Source organism: Microcaecilia unicolor, chromosome 9 (assembly GCF_901765095.1).
Source record: "Microcaecilia unicolor chromosome 9, aMicUni1.1, whole genome shotgun sequence".
Lineage (NCBI taxonomy): Eukaryota > Metazoa > Chordata > Amphibia > Gymnophiona > Siphonopidae > Microcaecilia > Microcaecilia unicolor.
In genome coordinates this window covers 203,974,061-204,001,854 of record NC_044039.1, presented here as the reverse complement: position 1 = coordinate 204,001,854, position 27,794 = coordinate 203,974,061, and the positions used below count along the sequence as shown (strand labels likewise).

General features: G+C 45.7%; 1 protein-coding gene across 1 annotated transcript in view; it reads right to left on the bottom strand.

Moving 5' to 3' along the window:
* LOC115478137 (alpha-1-antitrypsin-like protein GS55-MS) overlaps positions 1-18,209 on the bottom strand; it is an 86,670-nt gene extending 68,461 nt beyond the window's left edge. The window contains exon 1 of the mRNA XM_030215384.1: positions 18,126-18,209. The gene's annotated coding sequence lies outside the window, so the exon portion shown is untranslated. The remainder of the gene's footprint in view (positions 1-18,125) is intronic.
* Positions 18,210-27,794: the final 9,585 nt, after the last annotated feature.

Below are 27,794 nucleotides of genomic sequence, written 5' to 3'. Positions count from 1 at the left end.
GTGCAAGAGAGCTCTGGAGAGGGGAAGGGAAGCGAGAGAAATGGAAGGAGGAGAGTTGGGGGAGAGGGGGTACAGGCAGACCAAGGGACAGACATTGGAGAGTTATGGAGCTGAAGAATTTGGGGAAAGGGGTGAGGGAAGAATAAGATGGAAGGGGAAGGTAGAGAGTCATACACAGATGAAGAAGACATGAAGAAAAACAGGAGTGAATGTAGAAATGGCAGGAAGAGAGCAATAGAGAAACACTAGAGCAAAAGAGATAAAAGTGGCACTGAGAAATGTTCTATTTTGCCCCACTCATGAATACTAGATGTAAAGAATTCAGCACCATTAGAGGCCACACTTTGCATCTGCTAATTTTCAAAAGGAAATTATACAAGTGGTTTTCCTTTGAAAATTACCTCTAGAGGTTCTAATATATGGAGAAAGGAGGAAGAAATGCAAAAGAAAAGGAAAATCAGAAGCCAGAGAACATACAGTGGACAGACTGAGAAAAATGACAAGAAAAAATATAATTGTCAAACTATGAAAAACGTTATATTAGAATCTCTAGAGGTCATTTTCAAATATCAATCCATTTGCACCATATGCAGTACGTTGAAAAACACATACTCTTGGCTAATTTTCAAAGGAAAACCACTTGTATAATTTCCTTTTGAAAATTAGCAGATGCAAAGTGTGGCCTCTAATGGTACTGAATTCTTTACATCTAGTATTCATGAGTGGGGCAAAATAGAAAATGTGTTTTCCAAAAATTCCTTGTACACGAGTTGTTTTACTTCCCCAGCTTAAACACAGCCATGGAACACACCTTTTTAACCTGGCTAAAATCATTTCTGCTGTAGAAGCCTGTGCATAATTTTAGCCAGAGTAAGTTACTTAGGTAAATGAATTATTCTCTTTGGGGGTCATTTTATAAAGCACTTTCCAAGTATAAAGCATGTTTTACATGTAGAAAACAGTAAGCTTCATTTTAGAAAGGATGAACAAGCCCGCCTAGAGGCGTCCAAGTTGGGAGGTCTACACTTAGCAGATTCTTTTCTAAAATACTTGCCTAACATAGTTTCTCTTCTAATGTATATGCCTGCATGGACGTCCCAGTGGTGGGATGTCCAGTGGGAGCACCAGTTTTGGAAAAGCAGATGGCCGGACTGGACTCAACTCGGGTGGGGTAGGATGTGGGGAGATAGGGAAGAGAGATGCTGGATACCTCAGAAAGGGGTGGGATGGGAAGTGGGGAGATAGAACCAGGCACACCCATTAAAGGGGGGCCGACCACAACCGGGTTGAAGGCCGGCGAACACAGAAGTGTGGGGGAGGGTACAGGGAGGGCCTAGCTAGAGAGCAGAGGTAGTAGTGGGAGGGAAACAAGGGGTAGCAAAGGGAGGGGGCAGGAAAGAAGGGGAGGAGCAAGGGAGGAGGAGAGAGGAATTTGAACTGCACAGGAAGTCCTTTTGAATTTGGAAGCAGGAGAAGAGCAACCCTGGGCAGCAGTTCCTGAAATTTTTACAGGCACATGTTTTGTGTCTGCCCTGGGCAGAGCTTGTGCAGAGTACAGCCAAAGAAGCTCTTACAGCAGAGCACGATATTCCAGTGAATTGAGAACAATTTTTATGGTATGTAGACATTTAAAACTTTGTGCGGCTGCAAGGCATTTTAGCTTTCTCCTGCCGACCCCCATTTAGCTTTTCCAGGATGGCCGGCCATCTCGGGTTAGCTGCCTATCTCATGGGATTACGCGCACTAGGCTAGAGTCCCACATACGCTGCCCATGGCACATGGCAGATGGGTTTGCCACAGCGCGGTTGCCGTTTTTGGCCGGCCATGCAGTGCTCACAATCTGCAGTGCATAGCACGGCACTGAGGCATGACTCGGAAGACCTTGTGCACAGCACTGAACCGAGGCGCAAACAATCTCAGGGAGACGAAAACACCTTTAATGGTACGTAATTTTTGCTCTTCTCCTGCCTCAGCGGCACACCGCACGTTAAGATGAGGTGATGGCTGGCCACTAATACTTGGCCGACAGTTACGCACTATACGGCAACGGACCTTCAAGCCCCGTTGTGGCCGGCCACGCCGTGTTATCTAATTCGAAAAATTAATGCGTTATTGGCTGTCCAGGCCAATACGGCGACAGACCTTAAAACCCGTTATGGCCGTTGATTGTTCTACAGGCACACGTGTCTAGGCCCATTTCGGTTGATCCGGCAGACCTAGTGCATAGCACGGCACTGAGGCACGACTCGGAAGACCTTGTGCACAGCACTGAACCAAAACGCAAACGATCTCAGGGAGACGAAAACACCTTTAACGGTACGTCATTTTTGCTCTTCTCCTGCCTCAGCGGCACACCGCATGTTAAGATGCGGTGATAGCCGGCCAATAATACTTGGCCGACAGTTACGCGCTATACGGCAACGGACCTTTGAGCCCCGTTGTGGCTGGCCACGCCGTGTTATCAAATTTGATAAATTAATGCGGTATAAGCCATCCATGCCATTACGGCGACAGACCTTAAGCCCCGTTATGGCCGGCCACACCAGATTTTCGATGTAATGCGGCAAAAATGAGTGCAGTATAAGTCGCTCATGCTGTATAAGCCACCCAGGCCACACAGAGCTATACAAGCCCCATTGTGGTCGGCCATGCCGTGTTGTCTAATTCGGTAAAATTTAGTGCGGTATAAGTCGCCCATGTTGTATAAGCCGCCCATGTCACGCAGCACTACGGCAATGCCGTGTTTTCTACTCGGTCGACTACGCTTCATCCTAAACGTTACTTACCGGTGCCATGTCTGTATGATTGGCCTGCCATGCGATATTTGAGATGCGGGTTTTTGCAGAAACGTCCACATTGCGATCCTCGCTAGTCAGGGTCTTCTCTTGCGGGCCACTTAGGGGGAGTCCCAAATTGGCGGGACATGCACTTCGCTATGCGTTGTAATTGCCCGCCCATACAGTCGGCCATTAACCTACAGAGGCACGTACGGCAGCGGTGAATTTTGATAGGGTGGCCATTTGCATGAGTGCCGATTGTAAAAACGGCGGCCACTATCAATACACCGCCCATTCCGACTAGCAGTAAAATTTGGAAAAGGCAGCCAGTTTTATGGCGCTAAAATTCACTAGAATGGACATTCCAAATACAAATTTAACCGCAGCGGCCACCTTGGATACCGCACGCATGTGTCTTTGACACACGGCATAGGCCGGAACAATCGATATCATATCGTTGGTGCCAGCATAGCGGGACACAGTACTTAGGGGCATCAGACAAACATATCGGTTACAGTATGCTACTCTCAGCTGCCGTTAGGACCAGGTCCACAGGGGAAAGGGTTGGTACAACAGCGTTAGTCCTAGAGGGCCATGTGCACTTAGCGGCCATTTTGACTATAGCGGCCACGTGGACTAAAGCAGCTAATTTGAAAATGGTGGCCATTTTGATAGAAGGACCACCGGTCTTACTGATTTATCTGCCGGATTTACAGGGGCCCGGCCATTTTAATTTTAGCGGCCCATTTTGCATACGGCAGCCGTTTTGACTACCAGGCCAAATTTGAATGTAACAGCCATCGCCCGTGGGGCTTTAGGCCGGCCATTTAAGGAATGGCGCACTGCGCAGACAGCACGCAGTCGGATATGTAGCTGTGAGCAAGGAGGGTACAGTTTACACAGGCACCATAGGATGCACGCAGCGATTGGGGAAGCCGGCGTCACCACAATCAGTTATTATGAGGTCATTTTGCTTTAAATTGTCTATTCTTTTAGTCTCTCCATTGCAGTAATGTCATTGTAGTGTGCGAAGGAGACATATGCACCAGCAAGGCCAGCCAAGCGGCCCACCAAAACTCCGCCAGCTAAGACGCGGAGTGCTGCGGCCCCAGACCTTAGAAGTCACAGTGGACCTACACCACAAGCACAGATGGTGCGGGGGCCTGCAAGGGAGGTAGCAGCACCGCAGACTCCACCTCCATAGTTGCGGGGCTACCGCCAGTACCGGCAAGGGGTAAGTCTAATGACAGCACCACACTCCTTCCAGCGCAGACGCATGACATAACTAGATATGCAGTATGGGACGATGAGAACGGGTAACGGAGCCCAATATGGCAGGACAGAATGCGGTTGTGGCACCGGTCGGTGCACAGGGGACCAGTCAGGATGTGGGAGTACTTAATCACAGGAGCGATGCATTAGGTACCATTCTCACAATACAGGTGGATCGATATCTTCTCCCTCCTTGTGTGGGAGTTGCATGAGGAGGGTACCGAAGGCAGGGATAGTGTAACAGATAAGAAGCCCAAGATATTCGGGTCCTTCATGGACAGGGCGTAGGCTGTTCACATACTCAGGACACTCAGCTGTTCACATACTCAGGACATTCACTAAAGTGAAGGAAACGGAAAGGGGCCCGGACTTGGTGTGGGATATGGAATATAATTTTAAAAGCGCATGAGATATTTAGGGGACGGGCATGGCTTAACTAAGATATTAAATTTACAAGAAAGCAGTGCAGACAATCCATTCATACCAGTGGTAGTCCTTTCAGGCAATGCCGTCAGGACAAAGGCAGGACGGAGGCAGCGGACATTGCACCTAGCACCCGACACGCCCGCGCGGGCAGGCATGCTGCAGGGCAAGGCAGGCTCCCCAGAGACAGGGAACAGCAATTTAGTAACACGGGACAGGGTACTGAGGGAGCTAGCGCTCCCCCCATCAAGCTTATGAGACAGGAGAAAGCAACCTATTAACTCAGGACAGGGTCTGGAAGCCATCAAGCTTCAAGGTTAGCTTGTTACCCTGACAGAACGGGTGCATCACCACAGGTTTCCAATCAAGTCGCATGATTCCATATTAGAGGACAACACCACAGTGACAACACTACCCCAACAATGCATCCTCGATTCACATGCATACCCCAACAATGCATCCTTGACTCACAGGCATCGACAGATAGCTGCAGGCAAGATTACCAAAGAACGATTGCTAGGCTGCATAGCGGGGCTGTTTTGAGGACCCGCCCTTCAAGACAACAACAGTGTCTCCGCTAGGCATAATACCAAGGAAGGAGCTGGGGAAAGGTAGGCCCAGTCGTAATTTGTCCCGCCACATAGGAACATCAGTAAATGACTACATTGACCATAGCAGCTGTACAGTACAATATGCATATGTAGACAATGCCATTCAAATAATTTGGCGGCAAGGCAACTAGGCACATTGGACTAAGGTGGACAGAGATTCGGCTTTTCGCACCTTGCCTTTACACCCACAGCCCTTTCCCTTGTTAGGTGTCAGGTTCCAGGAGAGGTTTTATTGCGATAAATGTGTCCCCATGTGTGGCCACATCTAGTGCGCATACTTCAAACAGCTTAGCATGTTTGTGCACGGGATAGTGGAGCAACTAGCCCCCGCTAGGTCTCTGGTCCTCTATCTGGAGGATTTCCTGTTCAAAGACCGGGAATCACAAGAGTGGACGGACGTGTTACAGGTCTTTATCCATTTGGCACAGAAATTGGACATCCCATTAGCCGTTGAAAAAACAGTAGGCCCACGGCAAATCCTTACGTTATAGGTATTGAATTGGAACTAGATGTTCCAGACTGCCGGCTGACAAAATTGATAAGCTTGCCAGAGCGGCGAATATGAGGTGGCACTGTAAAAAAGCAAGGCTGAAGCAGGTACAGGAACTCCTGGGTCCAGTAGGCTTCGCAATAAGGGTGATTCCCAATAGCTTTAGCAACATCGGGAACAAACAAAGCGCATTTTCATCTCAGACGTACACAGGACATCAAGCGAGATTTAGCAGGTTCTTGGCCCATGGGATTTCATTTTGGCACGATTCACCCACTCTCACGGAAGCCCTGCATTTTCTTTACAGATGCGGCAGATTTACTTCCAGGGAGCGTGGTGCGCAAGCATGCTCGGGTTTCAGCAGGGACCACGTAGGATATCATGTTTCCTGGGGGGACCTGGCATATCTCACAAGTCAATTGTAATTCCCTCAGACAATATGGCAGTAGTTGTCCGCCATGCACTTCCCACAAGTTATGTGCGCAGACAGATAGTTCCGCAGTGATTACAGCTAAACATATACCAGGCAGGGAGAATGGTTATAGTGGATGCTCTTTCTCGTTTATAGAGCGCAGACCCGGAAATGGGACCCGATGCTGTGATAGTTAACAGACACCTCGTGGACAAGATACACAACCGCACATATAGTCAACACTTAGAAGAGAAGGGTGGTACTGATATATTCCCGGCCCCCGGCATGTATGAAGGGAATTAGCAGAAACCAGGTCTCAATCATGTTCGCAGCCATCAGTTTTCTCACCAAAGCGGTGGCTATCCAAAATCCATCTAGGTCATTTGTTGTCACGAAACTGATGAGAGGATGGGGCAGGCCGGGAGTACCCTACCCAGGTAAAAGAAAACCCAGTACCGGCAGGGAAATGGGCCATCTCTTTGCATCATTAGAGGAGATAAGTGACACTGAGTTTGAGGGCCGTCGAGTCAAATGCGCATTCTCATTAGCTTTGCATGGTGCTCTGCGAGTCAGTGAGTTGGTGGCTATGTACAAGCATGCCCACCATGGCATGTCCCTCTTAATACGTGACGCGGCCATTACAGCCGCGGCAACTGACCTACTTATTCACAAATCAAAATGGATCGGAACGGACATGCCCTGTCCTGAACCTTCAAGCCGACTTAAAACAAAGACCAGCCTGCTGATTCATACACTATGTACAGTACCCACTCATTTAGGATTAGGGCAGCTACGGCAGTGGCAGCGCTAGGAGTGTCCATAGACGCCACCAAAAGACTGGGCCGATGGCGACCTAATGTATACAAGCGCTACATCAGACCCATTTAGTGTATACAAGCGGTACATTGGACCCATTAAGGCATCCACAGCAAAGTGATAATGGTTGCTTGCACTGTGCTAACATGTCGCTTCCCATTATATTCTATTACAGGTATCCATATCCAGAATGAGCTGCAGCGGATTTGGATATGCAGTCACTCATCACTCGTATGTACATCGGGCACAGGGAAAGGCGGTGGGCGCATAGAAGGGCAGCAGTGACACTGAACAGTGAGAGCCTGGGTTGTCAGGGCGATAGAGGAGCCAGGGCGATAGAGGAGCCATAACAGGGTATAGGTAAGGGAGGGATGCTTCAGGCATTCATGTGTGCATTAAGCGAATGCTACATACCTGTAGAAGGTATTCTCCGAGGACAGCAGGCTGATTGTTCTCACTGATGGGTGACGTCCACGGCAGCCCCTCCAATCAGAAACTTCACTAACAAAGGCCTTTGCTAGTCCTTGCGCGCCCATGCGCACCGCGCATGCGCGGCCGTCTTCCCGCCCGAACCGGCTCGTGTTCGTCAGTCCCATATGTAGCAAGACAAAGACAAGGGAAGACACAACTCCAAAGGGGAGGCGGGCGGGTTTGTGAGAACAATCAGCCTGCTGTCCTCTGAGAATACCTTCTACAGGTATGTAGCATTTGCTTTCTCCGAGGACAAGCAGGCTGCTTGTTCTCACTGATGGGGTTTCCCTAGCCCCCAGGCTCACTCAAAACAACAAACATGGTCAATTGGGCCTCGCAACGGCGAGGACATAACTGAGATTGACCTAACAACTTATCCAACTAACTGAGAGTGTAGCCTGGAACAGAATAAAAATGGGCCTAGGGGGGTGGAGTTGGATTCTAAACCCCGAACAGATTCTGAAGTACTGACTGCCCGAACCGATTGTCGCGTCGGGTATCCTGCTGCAGGCAGTAATGAGATGTGAATGTGTGGACAGATGACCATGTCGCAGCTTTGCAAATCTCTTCAATAGTGGCTGACTTCAAGTGGGCTACCGACGCTGCCATGGCTCTAACATTATGAGCCGTGACATGACCCTCAAGAGCCAGCCCAGCCTGGGCGTAAGTGAAGGAAATGCAATCTGCTAGCCAATTGGATATGGTGTGTTTCCCCACAGCCACTCCCCTCCTGTTGGGATCAAAAGAAACAAACAATTGGGCGGACTGTCTGTTGGGCTGTGTCCGCTCCAGATAGAAGGCCAATGCTCTCTTGCAGTCCAATGTGTGCAGCTGACGTTCAGCAGGGCAGGAATGAGGACGGGGAAAGAATGTTGGCAAGACAATTGACTGGTTCAGATGGAACTCTGACACAACCTTTGGCAAGAACTTAGGGTGAGTGCGGAGGACTACTCTCTTATGATGAAATTTGGTGTAAGGGGCCTGGGCTACCAGGCCCTGAAGCTCACTGACTCTACGAGCTGAAGTAACTGCCACCAAGAAAATGACCTTCCAGGTCAAGTACTTCAGATGGCAGGAGTTCAGTGGCTCAAAAGGAGGTTTCATCAGCTGGGTGAGAACGACATTGAGATCCCATGACACTGTAGGAGGTTTGACGGGGGGCTTTGACAAAAGCAAACCTCTCATGAAGCGAACAACTAAAGGCTGTCCTGAGATCGGCTTACCTTCCACACGGTAATGGTATGCACTGATTGCGCTAAGGTGAACCCTTACAGAGTTGGTCTTGAGACCAGACTCAGACAAGTGCAGAAGGTATTCAAGCAGGGTCTGTGTAGGACAAGAGCGAGGATCTAGGGCCTTGCTGTCACACCAGACGGCAAACCTCCTCCATAGAAAGAAGTAACTCCTCTTAGTGGAATCTTTCCTGGAAGCAAGCAAGATGCGGGAGACACCCTCTGACAGACCCAAAGAGGCAAAGTCTACGCTCTCAACATCCAGGCCGTGAGAGCCAGAGACAGGAGGTTGGGATGCAGAAGCGCCCCTTCGTCCTGTGTGATGAGGGTCGGAAAACACTCCAATCTCCACGGTTCTTCGGAGGACAACTCCAGAAGAAGAGGGAACCAGATCTGACGCGGCCAAAAAGGAGCAATCAGAATCATGGTGCCTCGGTCTTGCTTGAGTTTCAACAAAGTCTTCCCCACCAGAGGTATGGGATGGTAAGCATAGAGCAGACCCTCCCCCCAGTCCAGGAGGAAGGCATCCGATGCCAGTCTGCCGTGGGCCTGAAGCCTGGAACAGAACTGAGGGACTTTGTGGTTGGCTTGAGATGCAAAGAGATCTACCAAGGGGGTGCCCCACACCTGGAAGATCTGTCGCACTACACGGGAATTGAGCGACCACTCGTGAGGTTGCATAATCCTGCTCAACCTGTCAGCCAGACTGTTGTTTACGCCTGCCAGATAAGTGGCTTGGAGCACCATGCCGTGACGGCGAGCCCAGAGCCACATGCTGACGGCTTCCTGACACAGGGGGCGAGATCCGGTGCCCCCCTGCTTGTTGATGTAATACATGGCAACCTGGTTGTCTGTCTGAATTTGGATAATTTGGTGGGACACCCGATCTCTGAAAGCCTTCAGAGCGTTCCAGACCGCTCGTAACTCCAGGAGATTGATCTGCAGATCGCGTTCCTGGAGGGACCAGCTTCCTTGGGTGTGAAGCCCATCGACATGAGCTCCCCACCCCAGGAGAGACGCATCCGTAGTCAGCACTTTTTGTGGCTGAGGAATTTGGAAAGGGCGTCCCAGAGTCAAATTGGAGCAAATCGTCCACCAATACAGGGATTTGAGAAAACTCGTGGACAGGTGGATCACGTCTTCTAGATCCCCAGCAGCCTGAAACCACTGGGAAGCTAGGGTCCATTGAGCAGATCTCATGTGAAGACGAGCCATGGGAGTCACATGAACTGTGGAGGCCATGTGGCCGAGCAATCTCAACATCTGCCGAGCTGTGATCTGCTGGGACGCTCGCACCCGCGAGTCGAGGGACAACAAATTGTTGGCTCTTGCCTCTGGGAGATAGGCACGAGCCGTCTGAGAATCCAGCAGAGCTCCTATGAATTCTAGTCTCTGCACTGGGAGAAGATGGGACTTTGGATAATTTATCACAAACCCCAGTAGCTCCAGGAGGCGAATAGTCATCTGCATGGACTGTAGAGCTCCTGCCTCGGATGTGTTCTTCACCAGCCAATCGTCGAGATATGGGAACACGTGTACCCCCAAGCATGTGAAGTGCCGCTGCTACTACAGCCAAGCACTTCGTGAACACTCTGGGTGCAGAGGCGAGCCCAAAGGGTAGCACACAGTACTGGAAGTGACGTGTGCCCAGCTGACATCGCAGATACTGTCTGTGAGCTGGCAGTATCGGGATATGCGTGTAGGCGTCCTTCAAGTCCAGAGAGCATAGCCAATCATTTTCCTGAATCATGGGGAGAAGGGTGCCCAGGGAAAGCATCCTGAACTTTTCTTTGACCAGATATTTGTTCATGGCCCTTAGGTCTAGGATGGGACGCATCCCCCCTGTTTTCTTTTCCACAAGGAAGTACCTGGAATAGAATCCCAGCCCTTCCTGCCCGGATGGCACGGGCTCGACCGCATTGGCGCTGAGAAGGGCGGAGAGTTCCTCTGCAAGTACCTGCTTGTGTTGGAAGCTGTAAGACTGAGCTCCCGGTGGACAATTTGGAGGTTTTGAGGCCAAATTGAGGGTGTATTCTTGCCGGACTATTTGAAGAACCCACTGATCGGAGGTTATGAGAGGCCACCTTTGGTGAAAAACTTTCAACCTCCCTCCGACCGGCAGATCGCCCGGCACTGACACTTGGATGTCGGCTATGCTCTGCTGGAGCCAGTCAAAAGCTCGTCCCTTGCTTTTGCTGGGGAGCCGAGGGGCCTTGCTGAGGCGCACGCTGCTGACGAGAGCGAGCGCGCTGGGGCTTAGCCTGGGCCGCAGGCTGTCGAGGAGGAGGATTGTACCTACGCTTACCAGAAGAGTAGGGAACAGTCTTCCTTCCCCCATAAAAACGTCTACCTGTGGAGGTAGAAGCTGAAGGCTGCCGGCGGGAGAACTTGTCGAAAGCGGTATCCCGCTGGTGGAGCTGCTCTACCACCTGTTCGACCTTCTCTCCAAAAATATTATCCGCACGGCAAGGCGAGTCCGCAATCTGCTGCTGGATCCTATTCTCCAGGTCGGAGGCACGCAGCCATGAGAGTCTGCGCATCACCACACCTTGAGCAGCGGCCCTGGACGCAACATCAAAGGTGTCATACACCCCTCTGGCCAGGAATTTTCTGCATGCCTTCAGCTGCCTGACCACCTCCTGAAATGGCTTGGCTTGCTCAGGAGGGAGCTTGTCCACCAAGCCCGCCAACTGCTGCACATTGTTCCACATGTGTATGCTCGTGTAGAGCTGGTAAGACTGAATTTTGCCACGAGCATAGAGGAATGGTAGGCCTTCCTCCCAAAGGAGTCTAAGGTTCTCGAGTCTTTGCCCGGGGGCGCCGAAGCATGCTCTCTAGAACTCTTAGCCTTCTTTAGGGCCAAATCCACAACTCCAGTCGTGAGGCAACTGAGTGCGCATCAGCTCTGGGTCCCCATGGATCCGGTACTGGGACTCGATCTTCTTGGGAATGTGGGGATTACTTAATGGCTTGGTCCAGTTCGCCAGCAATGTCTTTTTGAGGACATGATGCATGGGTACTGTGGACGCTTCCTTAGGTGGAGAAGGATAGTCCAGGAGCTAAAACATTTCAGCCCTGGGCTCGTCCTCCACAACCACCGGGAAGGGGATGGCCGTAGACATCTCCTGGACAAAAGCCGCGAAAGACAGACTCTCGGGAGGAGAAAGCTGCTTTTCAGGGGAGGGAGTGGGATCAGAAGGAAGGCCATCAGACTCCTTGTCAGAGAAATATCTGATGTCCTCCTCCTCCTCCCACGAGGCCTCACCATCGGTATCAGACACAAGTTCACGAACCTGTGTCTGAAGCCGTGCCCGACTCGATTCCGTGGAACCACGGCCACGGTGGGAGCGTCGAGAGGTAGACTCCCTCGCCCGCACCGGCGAAGCTCCCTCTACGCCGACGTTGTCCGGGAGCCTTCCTGGGAGGCGACCGCAGTCGGTGCCGCTTGTCGGAGACTTCACCCCGGGCAAGGGGCCAGCCGGCGCCTCACTTGACTGTACCGGTGGCGCAAGCACCCCCGGTACCGGAGGGGAAGGGCGCAACAGCTCTCCCAGGATCTCTGGGAGAACGGCCCGGAGACTCTCGTGCAGGGCGGCTGTGGAGAAAGACATGGAAGCCGATGCAGGAGACGAAGTCAGAGTCTGTTCCGGGCGTGGAGGCTGTTCTGGGCTGTCCAAGGTGGAGTGCATCGACACCTCCTGAACAGAGGGTGAGCGGTCCTCCTGGTGCCGATGCCTGCTGGGTGCCGACTCCCTCGGCGACCCAGAGCTCTCGGTACCGACGCGGGAAGGAGACCGATGTCGATGCTTCTTTGACTTTTTCAAACGAAGCATGTCACCGGAGCTTCCCGGTACCGATGAGGAGGACGTAGAATCCAGCCGTCGCTTCCTCGGGGCCGAGGCCGAAGAAGGTCGGTCTCGGGGGGGGGGGGGGGGGGGGGCTGTACCGCAGGAGCCCTCAGGGTAGGGGGAGACCCACCCGAAGGCTCACCGCCACCAGCAGGGGAATGGACAGCCCTCACCTGCACTCCAGACGAAACACCACCGTCTGACGACATTAGCACTAGTGGAGGTCCCGGTACCACCGACGCCGACACAGTCTTCCGATGTCTCGGCCCCGATGATGCAGAGGGTCGATGCCTCGATGCAATCGATACAGTCGCGGCCGAGGGCGGAGGTCTTGACGCTGTCGACGTCGACGCACTCGATACTCCCGGTACCGATGCCGACGAAGAGCCCGAGAACAACACGTTCCACTGGGCCAATCTCGCTACCTGAGTCCTTTTCTGTAAAAGGGCGCAAAGACTACAGGCCTGCGGGCGGTGCCCAGCCCCCAGACACTGAAGACACGACGCGTGCCTATCAGTGAGCGAGATTACCCGGGCGCACTGGGTGCACTTCTTGAAGCCGCTGGGAGACTTCGATGACATGGGCGGAAAAATCACGCCGGGGAAATCAAAACTCGTAATTGCAGTAAGGCACCAAAAAGAGGGGGAGAAAAAAACTTGACCCGAGGCCTCAAAGGGGCCTACCCCGAAAACAAAAGAAAACTTATCAGGGCCAAAAACTAGAAATACGGGGAAGGGAAAAAGACCGTAAGGTCCTTCTCCGAAATCCCTTTTTTTTTTTTTTAAGAGCGAAAAAGTCAAAAGACGCACGAGGGTCAACTTAAGGGGCGCGAACGGCGCAAACACGACCGTACCGAGCGCGGACAAAAGAAGACTGATGAACACGAGCCGGTTCGGGCGGGAAGACGGCCGCGCATGCGCGGTGTGCATCGGCGCGCGAGGACTAGCAAAGGCCTTTGCTAGTGAAGTTTCCGATTGGAGGGGCTGCCGTGGACGTCACCCATCAGTGAGAACAAGCAGCCTGCTTGTCCTCGGAGAAAAAGCCATACGATCCCACATGACTTGCGAATAGATACATGCTATAGCGTTAGGGCATGACCGCAGCCAGGAGGGGTGGGGGACCACGGCAAACGAGGTGTCGTTGCCATGGCCTGTGGCGTTAGACTACAATGTTTACGCACAGCCAATGGGTACACAGCAGCTTGACACATAACAGTTACAAGTTTGGGGTAACTACTGCTGCAGAAAGAGTTGTGTGGAAAATTATCAAGTTGATGCAAATGGTAGGCTTGCATGTGAGCAGCCTTGTTATAAGGAAACAACGTGTATACAGCTTGTCTCCTGGCTTGGGCGGCCGGGAGGCCTAGAACGTCATTTTGTAAATGTGGTAGGTGCCTCCTTCAACAGGAAACGTGTATACAGCTTGTCTCCTGGCTTGGGCGGCCGGGAGGCCTAGAACGTCATTTTGTAAATGTGGTAGGTGCCTCCTTCAACGGGAGACACCAAGTGACGTCGGGTGCTTGGAAAACACAGGGGGCCACAGGGGCTTGGTACGGCTTGGCCTGTGGCCCAGAATATGCAACTACGTGTAGAAGCTGTGTACCCGGGTAGAAATGCATGCTGGCATAATGATTAGTAGAAGATGTAATGTAATTTGTTTAAGTTGTAACAATTTTGATGTTCCTGGCTGCGGCCAAAATAAATCCAATTCTATCAAAGATACGTCTTGTAGTGTGGTATTGAAGGGGGCGGGGGTTGATACGTCTGAGTGTGTGCCGAATGCTCGAGTTGAGAGATAAGAAATGCTGGATGCCTCAGGAAAGGGAGGTAGGGAAGAGAAGGTGGATACCTTGTGGAGGGGGAAAGTAGGGAAGGGGAAATGCTGGACTACAAAGGTAAAGGGAGATGCTGGATGGCGGAAGGGCTGTGGGTGGGTACATGCCTTCTTAAGGTTCACCTTGGGCTGGCCCTGATATTGTAATGAACAAATCTTTTACTTTAGACCTATCTATAGTAATGTGCAACACTGGAAAACTAATCCCAATACTAAGCCAAGAAACTTATTGCAGAATAACTGTTTCTCTTTTGATTTGGAGGACAGTTTTCAAAGTCATTTACCCAGGTAAATTGGCCTGTCTGAAAACTGTTTTCCTCTGCATGGTGAAAAGTATGCGTGGGCTTGCATAGTGTGCACGCTGTTAGCGGAGCTATAAAGAGGTGTTCGGGTGACCATTGTCAGGTAGAGTAAAAGCAATGCCTGTATTTGAAATTCTCAAATGTGTGTGCGCTATTTTGCCCTGCCTTGGCTGCTTGCACAAAGTGCATGTACAAAGTCCACTTTTAGCACAAACACTTTGCAGCTTCTAAATATTCAAAGAGAAACAACATGGGCAGTGTACTCCAACATACATAGGCTAATAATGCTTGTGTGTATGTCAAATGACAGAGGCTATTCAAAATGTACCCTCTCCTCCACCCCCATACATTTGGCATGTTACACGGAGTTAAATATACTTCCATTTACTGTTGAACAAGAAAGGTTAATTGTTCTTTAAAATACTTGTATTGAATGTCCTCACTAACATAATTGTTGCAGAGGTATATGAACTCTTTGGGCCTGATATTCAAAGCAATTTAGTTGGCTGCTGACCACTTAACTCACTTGGTCAGGGATAGTGGCTAATAGTCAGTGGCCCTTAACCGGTTAAGTGCCACTGTATATCACAGCACAAAACTCAAAGCCAGCTATGCTGGAGGCATTCCAGGGGTGGAGTGAACATTTACCTGCTTAACTGATATTCAGCCCCTATCCCTCAGATTCTATATAGTGTGACTAGAGTTGTGCATGCAAATCTAGGTGTATTCTGATTTGTGTGCACAATTCATTTGGTTAACAAGTCAATCAGCATCAATAATTGGATGTTAACAAGCAATGATCAGTACTCATTTGCACTAATTAGAATTTTTGTGCACTACTCGCTAAGCGTATTCTATAACGTATTAATTAAACTCTGGAATTCATTGCCAGAGAATGTGGTAAAAGCAGTAAGCTTAGCAGGGTTTAAACAAGGTTTGGATAATTTCCTTAAAAAACAGTCCATAAGCCATTATTAAGATGGACTTGGGAAAATTCACTGCATATTCTAATGTAAGCAGCATAAAACCTGCTTTATTGTTCTGGGATTCTGCCAGGCACTTGTGACCTGGAATGGCCACTGTTAGAAACAGGATACTGAACGGATCCAAGATGGCCGCACTCTACTGAGACGCTGCGAGTCTCGATCCTGTTGTTCGTACGATGCCTAAACGACGAGGGAAGTTAGCGGTTAGGACCTCACCGCCAACCCCCTCTTTACCTGGTCCACTTGACCATCTTTGGAGACCGCAGGGAGTTTCTCATGCTAGCGGAATGCAGCCAGTAGGAAGACCCGGCGATTTGGGGGAATCGGGCTCCCCTGGCCTCGATGTCACCTTAAGCCCCGCCATGCGCACTCCACCCCCCCCAGCCGGTAGGCACAAGCTCCTTCCTCGTTGATCTGACGTGGTCTCCCTTCGAGGGTATTGTGGACCCAGAAGAACGTCGAGATGAGGTCTTGTTTCCATCTGAGAAGGGAGAGACGCCGCCGTGCAGTGAGGGGAGAGGAGCCGAGGGGCAGAGCAAACAGATGAAGGCTTCTGAAAGGTTTGAATTACCTAAGGAGTTACTAGTTAAACCAAGGGAGGTCACATTGGACAAGCTATGGGACTTAGTTTCTACCCTTGGTCAAATCTTTTTGAAACAGACTAATGAAATGGAACCTAAAATAGACACATTGGAGAATGACTTACAAAAACAGAGGAAAAGATTAAAATTGTGGATGACAAAACTGAAAAAAAATGGATCAAAGAATGGAAACGATTCAACCCTTAATGACAAATGATTTGACAAATCTTAGAAAAAAAATGGAAATGTTTGACAATTACACGAAAAATCATAATCTAAGATTTGTTAACTTTCCTATGATAAAGACTGTTGCTCCTCTTGATATGTTAAAACGCTATCTGCGAGATATTTTGAACATACCAGAGCAGAATTTACCACCGTTTACTTTGGCTTATTATGTCCCAGGAAAAGAATCAGATCAAAAGTTTGAAAGTCCATTGGATGTCTCTCTTTTGCTTGAAACTTCTGACTCCGAATTAGCAATGGCCGCAACCTTGGTTGCGACCGTTGCACTCTTGCCAGATAAAGATTGGATCTTCCGCCTGTTTTTCCGTAATAAAGATAAATCCTTTTTAGGTTATAAAATTTTGCTATTTCCTGATGTCTCTCAGGAGACACGTAGACGGAGGAAACAATTTTTGCTCCTTAAGCCTGAAATATTGCACTTGGGGGGGGGGGGGGGGGGGGGGTACCTTTTTTTTAAGATACCCCTGCAAGTGCATAGTGAGACTTGATGAGAAGAAATATGTATTTACAGAACCAATTCATATGTCTGCTCTTATAGCCTCGGTGAAAAAGGATAAGCGCTAATGGAATAATTAACTCTTCTCAGTAGAGTCTGTATTAGCCTTATTACTTTCCTTATTTTTTTGCTCTCCTTGAATTCCTGAATTTTGGATCCCCAATTTATGGACGAGTATCATTGTTTACCTAATAGAAAGATGATTTCTTTTGTTGTATTTTTATTTCTATGATACTTTTCCAACCAAGATGTTTCTTGTAAATTTGATTAAATTGAAAAAAAAAAAAAAAAAAAAGAAACAGGATACTAGGCATGATGGACCTTTGGTCTGTCCCAGTATGGCAATGCTTACGTTCTTATGTAGTCTACGTAAATTCTACTACATGGATCCCAAAAGAGGGCATGGCTATGGGTGGTGCGAGGGCGGGTCATAGATGTTCCTAAAACTTACACGCAGTGTTATAGAATAACCTGCTCTGCATCTAATGTTAAGCTGGGGCATCTACACTAGGTTTTCATTGGCATAATTAGTTGCATGGATGGGCTTAGGTGTATTTTGTATACTGCGCCTAACTTTAGGTATGATTTACAGAATACACCTAAGTGTGTTTTTGATTGATGCCATTTAGACGCCAAAAATAGAATCTAGCCCTAAGTGGCCAGGTATACCGTATAAATGGGACCACAATATGTCCTATTTTCATGTGGTAACCCATGGCTGCTTAAATGATGAATATCGACTTAAGTGGTTATGTTTTTACCACCTTAAAAATAACCAGATATTCAAAGCCAAAGCCCACACAGGTCCTGGCTTTGAATATCCGGGAATAATGCCATCAGTGGTGAACAAAATGCTCACTTTCCGATGGCTGAATACAGACCCCCTTTGGGCCCAATATAAAAAAAAATAGATCTTAAATCTGTGCCCTATTTTCAGCCAAACTTTGGAGCATAAGTTTTCAGCTAAAAATTCATCTTAATTTAAGAGCTTCAAAGTTATACTTATAAATTTAAGCCAGCCATTGATTTGCCTAGATTTATGAGTCTACTGCAGAAAATAAATGTTAAGTGCCTAATTGTTTCCTCACTGTAAATCCACCCTGTTGCCACCCAGTTATAACGCTCCTAAATTTAGGAGATTAGTGAAATAGAGTAAAAATTTATGCACTCCGCCCTAGTAACATTTCTAAAAGGCTAATTTAGGAGCGTCACTGAATCTCAATCTTAGGAGCATATATCCTTTGAATATTGGGCCCTATGAGTGCTCATAACTATAAAACAGATGAAACAGGGGCCTGAAAATCCCCCAAAGACTAAAGTAGTACTTACACCCTTTTCAGGAAGATCTTCTGGAGCTCACAGGTCTCTGCTACCCTCTGCTCTTTGTTTTATATTGGCAAATTTGTGGGGATATTATGCAAGTAGAAAACTTTAGTGAACATTAACTCATTTAACTGAGGTATGGGTTCACGGAGGACAGAGTAAACAATGTTGAAACTGGTTTTGATAACATACAAATTTTGAAGGGGAAATATTAACATAAGAGTCTCCATTTCCAGTGATAAAAGATTAGCTTTGGCCATCAGCTGAATTGTGAATATTTTTCCCTTAGGAGTTTTTTTCCATTTCAAATAAACCCAAGCATGCAAAATTGAGCCACTGCAGTTTGTTAAAACAACAAAAAAAAAACACAGTAAAGGTAATCTGGAGGCATCTCCAGGTAGTACTTTAAGTTCAAATATGTCTATTGAATTTTCAATAAGATGATCATATAAACAAATAAACCAAAAATAAACAATCATACACAAGGTATAAAGACAACTTTATAAATAGTCATACAAAAAAACGAGCACTGAATACAATCTATAACTGTATTATTAATGCTGACAATGTTATATTGCAATATGTGATGGATGTAAAGGGAATGAGTACACAATAACAAGGTGTAGGGGGGATGGGGTGGGGAGAGGGAGGGGAACTTACAGTTAAAGTTTGATGACACTTTAGTCAAAGGTTTGCTTAAGAAGACAGAGATTTGTATTAAGTACACATTTATTGATCTTTACATGTATTAAACTGTGACTTCAATAAAAAGTTAAAACATAATGCTGACAAAATTTAATCACCGGATCCCATGTTTGAAAATGTTGCATAGAATTATTGCGTTCTGCTAGAATTTTCTCATATTTGAGAATTGTACATACATTGGCCCACCAGAAACAGAGACTAATTTGTGTTTTTTCCAGTTATTAATAATGGTGGAAATTGCAATAGCTAATAATGTATCTAATATTTTATAGTTATAATTGCAGTCTGTCTTTTTTAAACCTGCAGATCAAAAAATTATGAGTTTATAAGAGAGAGGAAACTTGATATGTAGGATAGCATTAATTTGCTTTCATACAGCTGACCAGAAGGACTGAAGGTCAGAGCAGGAAAAACACATGTTCTAGGGAACTTGTACCACTATTACAGGACCAACATAAATTGGATAATGAAGAGTCAACTGTGTGTTGTTTAACTGGGATCCATAATGCTTTATGGGCCAACAGAAAAAGAGATGGCAGTACTGGGGCCGATGCAATACGTTTCATGAACTTGTTCTAAAACCATTTCCATAGTTTGTCAGACATTGAATGATCAGTGTCCAATAACCATATGTTTTGTAGAGCAGTAATTTTTGAGTGAGTAGGTGGTAATAAAACAGAATAAAATTTAGATGCAGTTCTCTTTGGCTGAGAGCAGAGATAAACACATTCAGTATAGCTGGAGTATGATATATGGTATAATGTTTGTTTATCCACTTGGTGATTGCAGATTTTAAATGTAAATATTTAAAATATCGATTAGCAGGAAGGTTAAATTTACATGCTAAACTTGCAAAGGAGAGGATATTTTCCTGGGAGAATATATCTGCTAGACAATAAATGCCTCGGGATACCCATTCTTTCCATATAAAAGGATTAGATCCAATCTTTATATGGTGATGGTTCCAAATTGAAGCCTTCATAGAAGAAATGGAAAACTTACATGTGGAGTCTAAAATAAGAATGCCTTTGAGGGTGTCATTTATAATAGGCCAATTAGTAGTTATTGCCGTTTATGCCAATAGTGGCAGTTTGTCTAATGGAAATGGATTAACCAGAATTTGCTCAATAAGCAACCATAAAGAAGCATCAGGAATTTGAGAATTTGTCCAAGTCAGGAGTATTGATTTTAAGTGTATCTTCCCATGAAGTCCCAAAAAGGATACCAAGATATTTAATTTGATTTGGACACCATCTTATAGGAGATATTATTATTTGTGATCTATTACAATGTATGTTCAGAGGCATTAATTCAGTCTTTGACCAATTAATTCTATGACCAGAGAGAGAACCAAAATAGTCCAGTAGTGTTGATAAAGAGGAAACAGAAGTATCTGGATTAGTAACATAAAAGAAAATATTATCCGTGTATGTGGAAAGTTTAATCGAAGAATTGCCAATAGGAATCCCTTGAATTGCTTGACGTTCTTTAATAGCAATAAGGAGAGGTTCCAGAACAAGAAGAAATAGTAATGGTGACAAAGGGCAACCTTGCTGGGTGCCTCTGTGCAACTGAAATAAGTCTATAATTGAGGAATTGATCAAATGTTTAGCAGTTGGAACTGAGTATAGAACAGAAACCATATCAATAAATTTAGGACCAAAATTAAACCATTTCAAAACTTGAAATAGAGCCATTCAACATAGTCAAATGCCTTTTCTGCGTTCAAAAAGATTACACAAGTTGAAATGTTAAGTTGTTAAGAAATATGTAAGACATGGCTAAACACCCTAGAGTTGTCTGACCCAAGGCACCAGGAACAAAACCATTTTGTTCAGGTGCTACTATTATTACCAATTACTGTTGCTAACCTGTCTGCTAAAACCTTTGCAAAAATTTTACAGTCATAATTTAACAGAGATATAGGTCGGTAATTGCCAGCTAAGAGAGGATATCTACCAGGTTTTTCTAGAAGAATAATAAGTGCTTCTGACATGTAACAGAAACACTTTTTACCAGATATGCAATAGTTATTGTAATAACCTACTGTAGGTGTTAGTATGGAAGAAAATTTTTGATAATATTCTATGGTAAGACCATAGCTACCTGGAGATTTTCTCAGTTTTAGTGAAGAAAAGGCTTTTTTAATCTCAGACAAGGAAATGTCTGTGTCCAAATGGGAAAGAAATTGTGAGTCCATGGTCAGGCACTTTAGAGATTGTAGGAAAGAAACCATTTGGTCAGTAGATGCATTATGATGAAAAGAATAGATCTCCTTATAAAAGTCCAAAAAATGATGAATGATGTCCTTTTGCTTTGTCAATACAGTTCCATTATGATTAATAGCATGAATCACAGTCTTTTTTTGGCACCTTTCAAGTAGTTAGAAAGAATTCTGCCAATTCTATTCATGCCAGAGTAATATACAGCAGATTGAGAGGAAAGTTTAATTCCAGCTTTGAGGCTCAGTACTTGTTGTAGCTGAATTTAAGTTTTTGAAGATTAGGTCTTCCTTATCACCAGACGTCATGTATTTATGTTCAAGTGAATGAATTTCTTTTTCCATTTGTACTAGTTTATGTTGTTTATTAATATGCGCTGAATGACCAATAATTATTCCCTGAATATATGCTTTATATGAGTCCCATATAGTTAAAAGAGAGACATCAGGAGTATTATTCAGCTCAAAAAATTATTCCGGTACTGTCAGTAATTTTTTGAAGAAATACTGCCGCCTGCAGTAGAGCTGAGTTAAAACGCCATATTTTGACCTCTGGTAAACATGAATTAATATCCAAAGAAATTGTGACTCCAGCATGATCAAGATATGCATTGGTTTGATCGATGAAGTAAGTTGTCAATCAAGGGTTTCGAAAGAAACCAATAGTCCAATCTGGAGTATGATTTATGAGGATTTGAAAAGAAAGTGTAATCCAATGTGTCTGGGTGAAGCAATATCCAAGCGTTAATTAAACCAAACTGAGTTAATAACTCATGAATAGCTTTGTAAGAATTAGTAATTTTATATTTAACTGTGGATTTTCTGTCTAAAACATAATCAATGGGAATATTCATATTACCTCCTAATATAACATGGTCTACACTGAGAAGTGATATCTGATGAGATAAATCTGTAAAGAATTGAGGACAATCTAGATTAGGACCATAAACATTAATGAAGGCATAAGATACATTATGAATTTGCAACACAACAATTACACATCTACCTTCAGAATCTGTATGATGGTTTACAAGAGAATATTGAAGATTTTTGGCCAATAAAATAGCAACACTATTTTTCCTTTTATTTCCAGGAGAAAAATAGCAAGTAGTAAACTATTTAGATTTTAATTTAGCAGATTCTGTAGAAGATGAATATGTCTCTTGTAGAAAAGATACAGATGCTGAGAGATTTTGTAAATATGAGAAAAAATCTTTTTCCTTTTGCGAGGACTCAAAATACCTTTTACAGAGAGAGACACCTTATGCATTTAGTTAAATATATCCTAAAATGAAATGAATAATAGCAGTATTGCACCCAGGTAGTAAATTTATAATGTGAAAAATAGAAACAAAAGCAAAAACAGAACAATTATGGCAAAAAGAAAAAATGCCATAATGATTTTAATCTCCCTTAGGAGACCTACAGAGGAAAGAGTGTGAATGGAGACAAAAAAGGAACAAAATATCCTCACCTTCCCCGGAAATGATAGTCTGTATTGAACTTAACCTTTAATGAGCAATATCACTGCTATTGTATGTATTCAATAGTAAGGAAAATAAAACTGCCAAATATATTAATAACATACCCAAGAGTATAGTTGAGTAAAAGAGACATTGGCATGAGACAGTAATCAAGAGGTACATATACTGGATCAAGTATAAGTCCTTTATAATGTATGAAGTTACAGCAGATCTTTTATGCGATAAGTCATGTGGAAGTTTGAATAATGCATAGTCACAATGACAGTAATACAAAAAATTTACTTGACTTTTTAAACTACTGGCAACACACCATTCAGCCATACCTCTCACAATAAAGCCACTTTCTCGACCTATTAGCCTATAAATTTGCAAACAACAACAACTTTCATCTAAGTAACCATACTTGGACTCAAACTCCTTGGTCAGATCACAGTAAACTCGAGTTTTCCCTCTATTGGAGAGAAAATATAAAATCAATGAAAAATAAAAGTACTAAGACTCCTCACATAACTAGAGGAAAAATAAATACAATGTTCTGGTTTAACGTCTTGAATAATCCTGCTCTTCCTCCAGCAGACAACAACTTCATGATTAAATGGGATGACCTATGCAAAAATGTCTTAAATAACTTAGCTCCCCTCAAATCTACATCCAAACCAACCAGAAAAATTCACCTTGGTTTAATCAATCTATCCTTCTTTTGAAAAGAAAATGTAGAAAACTGGAAAGAAATGGGCTAAAGAGAAATCAAACGAAAACAAATTAACTTGGAAAATTGCCATCAAAACATATAAAAATGAGATCAAAATTGCAAAAGCTCAATACTATAACAAAATAATCGGTGGTAATTTCCATAATACCAGTAAACTTTTCAATCTGATAAAAAGCCTATTATCCACAAAAGAAATAACCACAACCACAGAGTATCCACCAACAGCAGAGCAACTGGCTACTTTTTTCAAACAAAAAATAGTTAAAATCAGAGGAGTCCTCAAATTAAAAGTCAACCATCAAGATATTTACGAAAAACAGTCAGACAAACATATAGAAACAGCCACCAACAGAATCTGGTCTTCCTTTCAACTACCAACCCATGACACAGTAAAACATTACCTCTTAAAATATTCAAACTCACATACTAGATCCTTGTACTAGTTACCTTATGAAGGAAGTTCCTAATATATTCATCAATCTGCTTCAGCAGCATATCTCCTTCCTACTATTCCATGGCAGTTTCCCTGATAATAAAGATTATCCTATATAATAATTCTCACCTCCAACGTTCTGGTTGCCTGGGACTGTGGCATCCGCCGGAGGTGGTCTGCTTCATGCTGTAGATAATAGTGACGTCAGGGAGAGGGGAGGAGCCGCGATGCAGGGAGCAGCGAATCGGCTGCGGAGAGTGTCCAATGGGAGGGGGAGGAGTAGGGAATCCAATGTGGAGGAAGCGGGTGGGGGCTCAGGGCGGGGATCGGGGTCCAGTCAGTGGCGACTCGGAAGAGGGAGAAGGGAAAGAGCAGCGGCTCCGACTCCAGCGCAGCCATCATCCCCGTTCACAGCGAATCGGCTGTGGCGACTGTCCAATGGGAGGGGGAGGAGTACTCCCCCTGCCTAGGAATCCAATGTGGAGGAAGCGGGTGAGGGCTGAGGGCGGGGGTCAGGGTCCACTCAGTGGCCACTCGGAAGACGGAGAAGGGAAAGAGCAGCGGGTCCGACTCCAGCGCAGCCGTCATCCCCGTTCACTCAAAACAAAGCAAGCAAACCTATGACATGCTGCAGGACGTTTAATACACAGGAGTGGAAGTGAGCAAAGCAACTCTACAGTAAGCAAGGAAGCCCATTGGTTAATCTCTGTTTCCACTCCCCTACGCAGCCGTCATTGGTATACACTCAAAAAAAAGCAAACCTAGGAGCTGCTGTTTCACATTGTCGTTTTTAAATTGTTGTTCCATCTGAAACAAGTCTAAAGCTGTTTCAACTGGAGACACAGTGCCTTAAAACATGGAGGACAAAAGGAGGGGGGGAGACAGACAGACCCTGCAACTGGAAGGGGGGGGGGGGGGAGACCCTGCAACAGGGAGGGAGGGGGAGGGGGTGGGATCCTACAACTGGGGAAAAGGGAGGGAAGGGGGGGACGACCCTGGCATATACTGTCATTCTCACATACACACTCGCACCCAGTCTCTCTCTCTGTCACACACACACACACATTCACTCTCTCTCACACAGTAACTCTCACACACACTCTCTCAAACATACACACTCCGAGGAAAACCTTGCTAGCGCCCATTTCCTTTAAAACAGAAACGGGCCTTTTTTACTAGTATTATCCTAAAACCAATACAAAAAACAATTTAATCGCCATAACTGATGTAACAGACCAGTAGCCTCCATTCCTTTGATGATAAAGGTGATGGAAGGAATAGTAGCAGCACAAACTATGGACTACCTTTCACATTTCTCCCTACTACACAAATCACAATCAGGTTTCAGACTATGCTATAGCACCGAGACTGTCTTTACTACCCTAGTATCAAATCTCAGAAAAGAAATTAGCATAGGGTTTAAGATCTTAATAATGCAGTTCGATATGTCTAGCGCATTCAATGTAGAAGATCATAATATACTACTAAACATACTAGACAACTTTGGTATATGTGGTACAGTCCACAAATGGTTTCAAGGATTCCTGAAATCAAGATCTTACAAAGTGAAAATGAAAGGAACCTTATCCTCTCCTTGGTCACCGGACTGTGGCGTCCCTCAAAATTCTCCATTATCGCCCATTCTGTTTAATGTAATGATGTCACCACTAGGCAACAGACTAGAAACAGAAGGATTCAAAACATTCATATATGCTGACGATATTACCATATACATAACCTTCAAAAAGAACATTAAAGACATCTTACAAAAGGCAAAACGTGGCTTAAACTTGATGGAAACCTGGGCCTCAGAATCCAAACTAAAGCTAAACAAAGAAAAAACTAAATTCATGGTCATTACCAACCTATTTGACCAAAATGACTACAACAGTTTCACAATTGACAACACTTCATTCCCCATTGACAATAATCTGAAAATTCTAGGTATAATTATAGACAAACATTTAACATTTGATATTCAAGTTTCCTAAGTTATCACAAAATCTTTCAGGTCTCTCTGGAAACTAAAAAGGATCAGACCCTATTTCTCATCAGAAACAGATTATTGGTACAATCATTAACACTATCCCAATTCGATTACTGTAATGCCATATATGCTGGCTGTTAGAAGTACCTGTTGAAAAAACTGCAAACAGCTCAAAACACTGTAGCCAGTTTCATATATAAAATCTCTCGTTTTTAAAGTGCCTCCCCTTTATTACTCAAATTACACTGGTTTCCCATCAAAGTGAGAATCACCTTCAAAATTATGTACCTTTATCTTTCAAATACTAAATGATACCATTAATAAGCTTACCTCAAAGACTAAATATGAGGCAAGAAACTCTCTCAGACTACACCTCCCAAATTGCAAAAAAGTGATCTACAAAACAGTCCACTCTGCAGACTTCACTTACCTAGGAATCATCAAATGGTGGAGCTCCTTACCATCCAAAATAAGAAATATACAGGAATATACTAGATTCCGCAAAATCCTCAAATCGATCCTATTCAAACAAACCCTCACAAAGAATGACCAATGGGCTCATTTTCAAAAGAGAAGGATGTCCATCTTTCAACATAAATCGGAAGATGGACGTCCTTCTCCCAGGGATGTCCAAATCGGTATAATCGAAACCCGATTTAGGACGTCTTGAACTGCACTCCGTAGCAAGGACGGCCAAAGTTCAAGGGGGGCGTGTCGGAGGCGTAGCGAAGGCGGGACTTGGGTGTGCCTAACACTTGGACATCCTTAACCCATAATTAAAAAAACCAAGGACCTCCCTGATGAACACTTGGACGTTTTCACCCACACCTGTTTTTCTTAAGATTGAGGCACAAAAAGGTGCCCGAAATGACTAGATGACCCCCTCCCACCCTCAAAAAACATCTTTAGAAATATGTTGTGCCAGCCTCAGATGTCATTGTGAAGATCCTTCCCTCCGCCGGAGGGTCTTCGGGATCTTGCCTCCACCCTTGCCCCTCAGCCTCCCGGCCCACTGCAGCCCACAGGGCAGGGCTCAAAGAAAATAAACTTCAAAAAGGTAAAAGTCACCAAGCTCCTTTATTGTCAGGGATTCACCGTTCAGTAACTTTCAAAAGGAATCCTGCAGCCCTTCAAAACAATTGCTCCTGTTTTCCTCTCAGGGCCCAGGTACAGCAGAAACACAAAACAAGTTCCCTTCCAAGGGCTGCACAAATCAGTTGGAGCCCAGTTAACAGTCCCCACAGATAGGTTCCTCTGTAGAGCGAATGCTACATACCTGTAGAAGGTATTCTCCAAGGACAGCAGGCTGATTGTTCTCACTGATGGGTGACGTCCACGGCAGCCCCTCCAATCGGAATCTTCACTAGCAAAAACCTTTGCTAGCCCTCGCGCGCCGATGCGCACCGCGCATGCGCGGCCGTCTTCCCGCACGAAACCGGCTCGTGCCGGCCAGTCTCATATGTAGCAAGACAAAGAGAAGGGAAGACACAACTCCAAAAGGGGAGGCGGGCGGGTTTGTGAGAACAATCAGCCTGCTGTTCTCGGAGAATACCTTCTACAGGATGTAGCATTCGCTTTCTCCGAGGACAAGCAGGCTGCTTGTTCTCACTGATGGGGTTATCCCTAGCCCCCAGGCTCACTCAAAACAACAAACATGGTCAATTGGGCCTCGCAACGGCGAGGACATAACTGAGATTGACCTAACAATTTTTCCAACTGAGAATGTAGCCTGAAACAGAATAAAACATGGGCCTAGGGGGGTAGAGTTGGATCCTAAACCCCGAACAGATTCTGAAGCACTGACTGCCAGAATCGACTGTCGCGTCGGGTATCCTGCTGCAGGCAGTAATGAGATGTGAATGTGTGGATAGATGACCACGTCGTAGCTTTGCAAATCTCTTCAATAGTGGCTGACTTCAAGTGGGCTACCGACGCTGCCATGGCTCTAATATTATGAGCCGTGACATGACCCTCAAGAGCCAGCCCAGCCTGGGCGTAAGTGAAGGAAATGCAATATGCTAGCCAATTGGATATGGTGCGTTTCCCCACAGCCACTCCCCTCCTGTTGGGATCAAAAGAAACAAACAACTGGGCGGACTGTCTGTTGGGCTGTGTCCGCTCCAGATAGAAGGC